The sequence below is a fragment of the Xenopus laevis genome, chromosome 2L, assembly GCF_017654675.1.
Source record: "Xenopus laevis strain J_2021 chromosome 2L, Xenopus_laevis_v10.1, whole genome shotgun sequence".
Classification (NCBI taxonomy): Eukaryota; Metazoa; Chordata; class Amphibia; order Anura; family Pipidae; genus Xenopus; species Xenopus laevis.
Genome location: NC_054373.1, coordinates 141,941,213 through 141,948,698, shown reverse-complemented (window position 1 = coordinate 141,948,698; position 7,486 = coordinate 141,941,213).

Genomic DNA, 7,486 nt, shown 5'->3' with positions numbered 1-7,486 from the left:
GTTCGCTACATCCCTACTCTTGAGAAAGTAGTAAGGGAAGACGTACAAAAGGAATGTAAACCGAGCATTTCACCACCCCACTAGTTTTCAAAGTATCGGATCGTGATAAAGTTACGTGATAAATTTCCATTAAAAGGATTTCAAATAAAGCAGAGTGACACCAACGCGCTTCCCAATATAGAGCTTTTTCACGGCAAGACTGTACTAATGGCACGTGACGCGCCACTCTCTCGCATACCGTACTTTCTTAATGTACGTACTACTGGCACTTCATGTAGGCTATTCAGCTTCAGAAGCGAATCAGCCAGTAGCACAGTCTATCTACCGTACTGCATATTCAGCACTGTGGGTCCTGTACCCTACTATTATTGTTACAGTAATTTTCTTAGAGATACTGTGGGCTGCAATTGGCCCGAGGACCACACTTTGGGTGCTGAAAAACTCGGCTTATACTCGAGTATAAGCCGACCCTGCTTTACTATCAAGTTCTGGTTGGTTCTCTGCATTATGCCTTATGTCCTATGATTATAAAGGGTCACATCTAATTCTCATCTACCTACATCTAATTATTTTTATAAAAAATATGTCTTTTGGTTAAAAATATAATCTCTGTGGTTTTTTGGGGTCTGTTGGTTTCCTGTAAAAAATCATTACCCACTACTGCATGGGCTCAAAAAACTTTTCAGGAGGGTCTTGGGGCATATTTATATAAAAAGTATAGATTAAATTATTAAAAATAATGCTCAGTACTACGTACAAAATGTCTTTAATTTGTATGTTACTTTCCAGGGAAAATCATTCTGGGAGCAATGCAAAAAAGAATTTGTAGAAAGAAAAGACAAGAACCAAAGCTAGTATCTATCTATCTATCTATCTATCTATCTATCTATCTATCTATCTATCTATCTATCTTTCTATCTTTCTATCTTTCTATCTATCTATCTATCTATCTTCTATCTATCTATCTATCTATCTATCTATCTATCTATCTATCTATCTATCTATCTATCTATCTATCTAACTCAGTATTCATTTTGACTTTACTAAAGGTGCATTAGAACATCCATCCCCCACAGTTGGGGATTCTTGACATATTCCTGTTACCAATTTTGTCCAGGTTCTTAGTGCTGGAGAATAGGAGAACACTGGATTTAAGATATTAGGAATGGATCCAGCAAACAACTGCCTGAATAGACAATTATTTATAGGAACTGACAAGGATACTTCATTTTAGGATTCCTAAAAGTCCAGAGGGCTTAGCCTAAGGATTCTCATTAGTGAATAATGCCATGGCTATAAGCCATTACCTTCGGAATTATATAGGCCCTATCCTAATCTATAGAAGACAATTCCTGTTATTTATATTGTCAAATAACCTTATGACAATAGGGGAATGTAGTGGGTTAAGAAACATTAGTATTTAGCCTGTGAGGCATTAAGCATTTGTCACTGCTTATGACTATTTAGTACCCAGAGCCTCATCAGCTAGCCTCTTTATTATATTAATAAATGCAATGCTTTCAACAGATCCAGAATGCACTGACATTCATTTTCCACACTGTCCTTTTAATCATAAATACATATGCAGATTGACAAGCTCATCAAATACAGTAATGGGCATGTTAAAATGAGTGGCATAATTTGAAGAAACTAGCTCTATATTAAAATATTGGTAGGTCTCAACAGATCTTACAAATAAGTTACCTATTTAGCAAATTACATTCAAATGTAAGTAATGTGTATATGTAAAATAACAAAACAAAAAGAAAAATTATCTTGTGATTTCCTGCACTCCCTCAATAAGTTTCTAGTTCAGGAATGTATCTCCATGCTGTTTAATGTGGGTGATCAGGACCTTACTGAGGTCTACAATAGAAAAAAGAAATTAAAGTATCTGGTCCAAAAACCATTTTTGGATCACAAAACGAATTTTGGCCTTTTGTGAATACGTTTAAGAAACACTTGTTACATGGTGCCTAGTTACTGTGTACCTCGGTGATTGTAGTAACACTCAGAAGCAATAAACACAAGGATCTAAGTTGAACTCGGGAATTATTTTTTATTCGTAGATTTTCCACAGTGATACATGCCACATACTATCCCCCGAATATATCTTAAGAGAGAACTCAGGCAGAGCTGTGGAGTCAGAGTCCGCAGAGTTATCTGGAATCAGAGTTTGCAAAAATGTACCAACTCCAACTCCTTAAAATTTCATTTAAACTTCCTGGAAAAAAACAACAGATAATAGTAATAATAAATTACTTATCTGCTATAAGAATAAAGCTTGGGGGCCGATTCACCAAGGGTCAAATATCGAATAGTTCGATCGAATGATAGAAGGATTATTCCTTCGATCGAATGATTAAATCCTTCGAATCGAACGATTCGAAGGATTTTAATCCAACAATCGAAGGAATATCCTTTGATCAAAAAAACTTAGGAAAGCCTATGGGGACCTTCCCCACAGGCTAACATTGAGTTCGGTAGGTTTTAGATGGCAAACTAGGGGGTCAAAGTTTTTTCTTAAAGAGACAGTACTTCGACTATCGAATGGTCGAATAGTCGAACGATTTTTAGTTCGAATCCTTTGATTCGAAGTCGTAGTCGAAGTAGCCCATTCGATGGTTGAAGTAGCCCAAAAAACACTTCGAAATTCGAAGTTTTTTTACTTTGAATCCTTCACTCGAAGTAAGTGAATTGGCCCCTAAGTGTTTAGTTCTTTCACTAGTGTGAAGTCCAGCTTAGCTATTATAACCGTATTTTTTATTTTTTTTTGTCTTTTGTTTAAACTTTAGGTTCAAGGAATGTTTGTAGTTTCTTTAATAAATAAAATAAAATAGCCACAATGACATATGCTTAGTTATAGATTTAGACCCAAACTTGAACAGTATTCTCATTCAGTGACAGGCTTGGATGGCCAATAGGGTAGTGCGTCAGTTTCCTAGCCAGTCATATTTTGGTTTTTCCCAAAAGCAGACACTGTCTTCATATAGCTTGCTGAACTTTGGTAGTGATAAAATGTCTTGTATGTTGTGTGCTTAACTTTCAATCAACATGGAAAATACATTAGTATATAAACAGTAGGAGTCAAAATCCAAACCCTGGTCCCAGGTCATCAGATCCCAGATGCCTACCTTCATTGCCTTCTCTCTGAGTCAGGGATGCTGTACACCTTTCAGCACTTGTTGTCTAGGTTGCCTTGAAATACAAGGATTTATCTAGCTTAGTCCCGTCTCCCCTGGGTTCCTAATCTGGACGAAGTACTGTGAGGACACTTTCAATGTCAGAAACCATAAAAAATAGAAATTAAATGTAAACTACAAAAGTGCTCAGCAAACCACTCTCAGTAGGTTTACATCAATAATTTTATTCCCCTTTAAATAGTACTCGGTAAGACTTGGGCTCTATCCATGCAAAGTGGAATCTAGGCTGGAACCAGATGGTTGAGATACTTGAGATGTTTAAACACCATTGTTGTCTGACGGGTAGCATATTGTGCCCCTAACAATTCTTTCTTTTTGCTGGAGAAACCACTTTGAACTTCACCCAAAGCATACTACATAAGATAGGACCATGCTTTTAACAAACAATACTGCATAATCAGAAGTGCAGAGTGTACTAAATAAGGCCATAATGCAAAGGAATATGCACACCTAAGGCGACAATAGAAAATATTTCTTCATGGGTGTAAAGAACATTGTACAGAATCCAAAAATGTATATAGGATATTGCCTTACACATGACTTAACCAACTCTACAAATTGTCTAGATAAAGGAGGTTTATCTTTCTTAAGTTGTCCCTACTGGCCATATGCTTGAATAAGTGAATGTTTGTGTTCTGGAAATATACTTTTAGTTTCAGCAGCAGTCTTACAGTTAACAGTCCATTACTCTGCTTGCACAGCCTATATAACTTTTTCTGCAGCCTTCAAGATACAGATAACCATCATTTGTACTGGACACTGACAGTTTTCCCTGCTAAATTAGTCACTTGATGGCAGGGATGCTGGCTGGCTTAGGGCCACATTGGATATCAGTTAGCTGTATACAAAATCTCACTAGCAGCAGGAATGGACATTTCAACACTCTGTTCAACTGCTTACTGAGCTTCTTTTGCAGTACCTACAAACTGACTTGGACAACTATTCTTTAATTGAAAAAAAATTATACAGCATAGGGGTCGCTCTGTAGCACCCTCTTATGCAAAGCTCAACGTGTGTTACCTTGCAGACAAGTTTGTGTTTTTTTCTTATGAATTATTCATTTTTTTTAAATAATGAGATAGAAGAATGCATTTACTGCTTATATCCTTGTGTGAATTGTAAATATGCTTCTTAATTATATACAAAATCATCTGTCATTAGACTCAGAATGGAGTGTGTATAAGAATGGGGGAAGATCAAAACTTGTAAGAGTACAAGCTGATTATAGACCACTGAGGAAGCATTAAATGATTTAAACATTTTTTCATGTATGACCACTTTCAACAACCACAATAACACTTTTGTACAGTTAGTGAATTTTCTGATCTCTTGATTACCACGTTGCTGCTCAGGATCCTGAAGCTATTGTGCCTTCACTGTCACCTGTTCCTGTCATTGTTCCTCCAGTCTAGCAAAGAAGTCCTTGATTCTACTGTCAGCATGCTAGGGGCGAGATCCACAAGCCTCATTAGGGTTTATCAATTATTGATTTATTCAACTTTTGTTATTGAACATATTAAAATGGGGCGTGTCATCTCTTCATTCAACTTTTGTTATTGAACATATTAAAATGGGGCATGTCATCTCTTGGCTGATGAAGCATTAGCATGGGCTTTCTTTTCTCTTCCCTCAAGGCCAGTGATCCCCAACCAGTGGCTCACAAGCAACATGTTGCTCACCAACCTCTCGGATGTTTCTCTCAGTGACCTCAAAGCAGGTATTTCCTCTTGAATTCCAGGCTTGGAGGCAAGTTTTGGTTGCATAAAAAACAGGTGTATTTCTTAACAGAGTCTCCTGTAGACTGCTAGTCCACATAGGGGCTACCAAAAAGCCAGTCACAGTCTTTATTTGGCCCCCACATTTGAATGTGGGTAAGAAAGGTTGGGGACCCCTTCTCTAGACTAACTCTTTTGATAATAATGCCACTACTTAGTTCAGTAGGTAGGACTCTTCATTGATGTGCTTTTAAGTCAGAAAACTCCTGGTATGATTAAAGAAACAAGTCTGGGTGCAACTGAACCATTTAATGAGCTACAAAACATCTCATACTTCCAGGAGCTTCAGGCCATCTCTCTCTCTCTGGACAAAGATGGTCATTAAAGAAGTAATATGTCATGACCAGTCCACCATCTATTCGTTCATACATAATTTACAGCCACATTTTCCTTGTTATTGGCTCACTGATTTTCGCCCATGCATCACTGCCACTGTTGGCCAAACTACTCTCGCATAAAAATGGATTCAAACAATGAAAGAATACAAGGCTGCCATCTGAAACAACTAAAGAACCAAAGCCCCCATTCTAACTGTAGATTTTAAAGATGGATTGTGGAGTTAAGTAGCAGTTAAAAGCTTCAAATCATGTGTATGGATATGGGGATGTTTGTAAGTGAAATAAAATTTCAGTTTGATAAAGAGCCGCATGTCCTGAAACGTACGGCTCCCTAAATTCAGAACAAGTGCTAAGCTCCCTGGTCACGGCTCAATCTTCTGCCTGTAGCAGCCGCTTTTGGCCTTGGGAGGAGCCCACAGCTACTCAGACTCAAGATGTCTTAACTTGAGAGGAGCAAAGCAGATGTTCTGTACGAGCAAAGGGACACGTGAGTTTCCAAGGTTTTGGATGGAAGGCAACAGTTCAGGTAATAGATGAAAAGCATAGTCAGTCAGGCAGGCCGGGTCAGTACAGGTGGAGTTCAAGCAGAGTCAGACAGGCAGTGGTCGATACAGGCAGGGGTCAGTATTGGAGTTCAGATAACAGGCAGGCAAGGATCAAAACTGTAATCAAACAGACAGAATTCGCAACCAGATACTAAGCAAGTTAGACCTAACAACAGGCAATGATTTCCAGCCCAAAGCCACTTTAAATATTCAAAGTTCACGCCAAAACGCGATGATGTCATGTGCTCGTAACGAGTAAAACCCGGATGTGTGTGCCTTGTGCGCCATAGGAGAAACCAGCAAAGAAGAAGAAGCAGCACCACACGGTGGGCATCCCCGCCGTCCACATTAGACCACCAGGGTGAGTTTTCACAGTTGGTTAATGCCCTAATTGTGCAATAAAGGCATCTTAATTAGAATAATTTTGTGGTGCTGTTTCAGTTTGCTCTTATATATGTGTGCCAGTGGAAAGTGGTCATTGGAGAACGTGCACTGCCAAGAAACATGAACAAATTGTCGCACTGACTACTTGCTTCCAAATATTACTTCTTCAACAAGCAGACTTGTAGGCAATGCTCCTGTTTACAACAAATATACAGGTTTTTATGTGCATGGCAGTACAGTTATACTTGAAAATGTGGCATTTTATTGCAGATACTATTGGCACACTAACCTAGCTTGTAGTCATCGCCTGATCACCACATTTGCTAAGGAACTCACATTTTCTTTGTTAATTATAGACAGCGTATCTTTAGTCTGTTCATGCCCTCTGTGTTTTCTGGTCTCCCATCTGAAGCAATTTAATCTCTCAGATCTCTGCTATATGCTTTCATTAATCTGTATTCACCTGTTGAATATTAATGTGAGCATGCAGGGGCTTCCCGCACATGTCTATGAAGAAATGTATCATTCAGCAACACCTTGAGATCAGCATTGTCCTGTGGTGTCAGATTTTGCTGAGTAAATACTCGCATTGGTAAAGTCTCCATTGCTTACCACCCTCCACTTGCCCCTTGCACATTGCCAATTGTAACTTGTACAGTGGACTTACTGCCAAGTCGAGATATAATTTTTCAACTTGCTGCACAGCAAATATAAAAATACTTTGTCATAATTTGCAACAAGCCGTGGTGAAGCTCCTATAATCTTTATTGATATGAAAAGCCCAGAATAGTTACATGCCCATTTTATTTTGCACAGGGCTGCAATTCCTGAGGCCACATACACCTTCTAAAGTAAGTTTTAAAGGGGTGGCTCACCTTTAAGTTAAGTATTAGTATGTTATAGAACAGACATTTCTTAAAAAAACTTTTCAATTGGTCTTCGTTATTTCATAGTTTTTTCAATCATTTACATAAACTTTCAAATGGGAGAACCCAATCTAAAAAACAAATGCTCTGTAAAGCTACAAATGTATTGTTATTGCTCCTTTTTTATTACTAATCTTTCTATTTAGTTTCTCTCTTATTCATATTCCAGTAACTGGGGTAGTTTTGACTCTAGCAACCACATTGCTGAAATTGCAGAGCAGCTGAATAAAAAGCTAAAGAACTCAAAAACAACACAAAATTAAGATGAATTGCAAATTGTTTTAGAATATTACTCTCTACGTCATACTTAAAGAT